Source organism: Aotus nancymaae, unplaced genomic scaffold, assembly GCF_030222135.1.
Source record: "Aotus nancymaae isolate 86718 unplaced genomic scaffold, 86718_ANA_hifiasm-v0.15.2.pri h1tg000131l, whole genome shotgun sequence".
Classification (NCBI taxonomy): Eukaryota; Metazoa; Chordata; class Mammalia; order Primates; family Aotidae; genus Aotus; species Aotus nancymaae.
In genome coordinates, this window is record NW_026988546.1 from 6744627 (window position 1) to 6746960 (window position 2334).

The 2334-nt window shown below is 40.2% G+C and overlaps 1 non-coding gene across 1 annotated transcript; it reads right to left on the minus strand.

Annotated features, from left to right (window-relative positions):
- Window positions 1–207: 207 nt before the first annotated feature.
- LOC135272810 (U4 spliceosomal RNA) lies at window positions 208–348 on the minus strand. The gene has a single exon (XR_010340770.1). It is a non-coding gene; the product is annotated as a U4 spliceosomal RNA (small nuclear RNA).
- Window positions 349–2334: the final 1986 nt, after the last annotated feature.

The window sequence follows — 2334 nt, forward strand, 5'->3', positions numbered from 1 at the left end:
GCATTGCCCATGCTGATGGCTAGGGCCTGCAGTGACAGTGATCTGCAGGCCTGGGGTGCTATTGAATTGAAACTGACCCAATAATCCCATAGACAGATTTTTGTTTTGTTTTATTTTGGATAAACATAGAAATTGACTCTTCTGGTGCTAAAGCTTGAAATTTACATTTGTTTTTTTGTTTGTTTAAAAAATTTTTTTTTTATTCAGTCCCTGTAGAGACTGCCAAAAATTGCCAATGTCAACTATATTTCAAGTCATCACAGCGGGGTATTGGGAAAAGTTTTCAATTAGCAATAGTCACGCCTCGGATAAACCTCATTGGCTACAATACTGCCACTGGGCAAAGCTTAAATTTGTTTTATCTGAGTTCCTTTCCTGGGAAAAGACCCTCAGGCCTCTCAAAAAATAGTATCAAAGAACTGCAACTCACCAAATCATTGCACTGGGCAGTGAGATGGCAGACCCTTCATTCATCATGATTGCTTCCTTATCTCTCCCTATTTCCTGTTTTCCTCCACATTGTTACATTTCTTCCCTGCTATATAAACCCCTAAGTTTAGTCCATCAGGGAGGCGGATTTGAGACTGATCTCTGATCTCCTAGGCTGTAGCACCCTGTTAAAGCCTTCTTCCTTGGCAACAATCTCTCTCAATGTTTGGCGTTCTGTTCAGTGAGCAACAGGACCTAGGTGGAACCCCTGGTGTTTCCATAACAGAATCAGGTTGAAACAAAAGGACAGAGAGTTACAGGAGGGGTGCCCCCAAGGGAAAAAAAATTGATAAATTACCTACTATGTTTGAATGTATGGAGAGGCAATTTACATTTTAGGAGATTTATAAGAATGAAGATAAATTAGCAATTGGCACATAAAAACCTAAAAAGAAAAATTAAGATTGTCATTCTCTTAAGAAAAGAGTGTTGAATCAGAAAGAAAATGTAGTTAATTATGTAGTATGTCACATAGCTAAGCTTTGAATAATATTTCCACAATCATAGTAATATAAATACTGGTAACTGTTGACCAAAGTAGAATATGTTTACAATGGGAGGGAAGTTGTAATGTATGAGAGCCAATTATTTTCTTCTGCAGAAGGAAGACAAAGGATAGTATTAAAGTAGAAAAATAAAGAAAGAGCAGCATAAGCAAGTTATTTAAAAATATGGAGGCAAAAATCAAAATAAACAGCTAAACTAATTGGAACTGGAATCGCTTGTAGTGGGAATTGGGAGTAGAAAGCTGGTAGGTGCAAATGCAGTTGCTGATTAAAGAAATAATAAAAAAAAGAAAGCTGGTAGGGGAACTGCTGCTTTTGTTACAAGCCTGTAAAATGATTTCACTTGTTAATGTGTCTGTAACTCTAAAAATTAAGAGTTTCTAAAAAAAAGAAAAAAATAAGCTTGAGGGCATCTTTTTTTTTTTTTTTTTTGAGACAGAGCCTTGCTCTGTCACCCAGGCTGGAGTGCAATGATGTGATCTTGGCTCACTGCAACTCTGCCTACTGGGTTCAAGCGATTCTTGTGCCTCAGCCTCCTGAGTAGGTGGGGCTATAGGTGCACACCACCAGGCCCAGCTAATCTTTGTGTTTTTGGTAGATACAGGGTTTTGAGATATTGGCCAAGCTGTTCTCAAACTCCTGGCCTGAAGTGATCTCCCACCTCGGCCTTCCAAAGCGCTGGGGTTACAGGTGTGAGCCACTGCCCAGCAGCTTGTGGACATTTTTCGGTGTCTGGAGATATGAGCACATTGGGTAATGCGGAATCTGATGCATATCCAAACCCCCACCATGCTGGATGCAGCCAACCACAAGTCCCCAGTGTAGTCTAAGCCTCCTCAAGGACTCCAGTCTGGCTCCTCCTCCCAAGTTGTTCTAGAGGTCACTAACCAGAAAGATTGATTTCTTGTTGGTGGTTTATCTCCAGTAGCCAGAACACACACTACAGATGCAGTGCTATCTTTTTTAGCATATGAAAGAAATGCATAGGTTGCCAGGCTAATTAACTAAATGTTATATTTAGCTGGGAAGATAACATAGCCCTAATGTTTGGATTTATCAGAACAAATTCCAGATGGCACACAAGCCGCAGAGAGAGGGGCCATCTGGTAAGAAAAAGCAGGGCTCATTTTTTTCTAAAGGTGAAAGGTAGTAAATGTCAAAACTTTCTTTTCTTTTCTTTCTTTTTTTCCTTTTTTTTTTTTTTTTTTTTTTTGTGAGACCAAGTTTCACTCTGTCACCCAGGCTGGAGTGCAGTTGCATGATCTCCGCCCATTGCAACCTCCACCTCCCAGGTTCAAGTGATTCTCCTGCCTCAGCCTCCTGAGTACCTGGGATCACA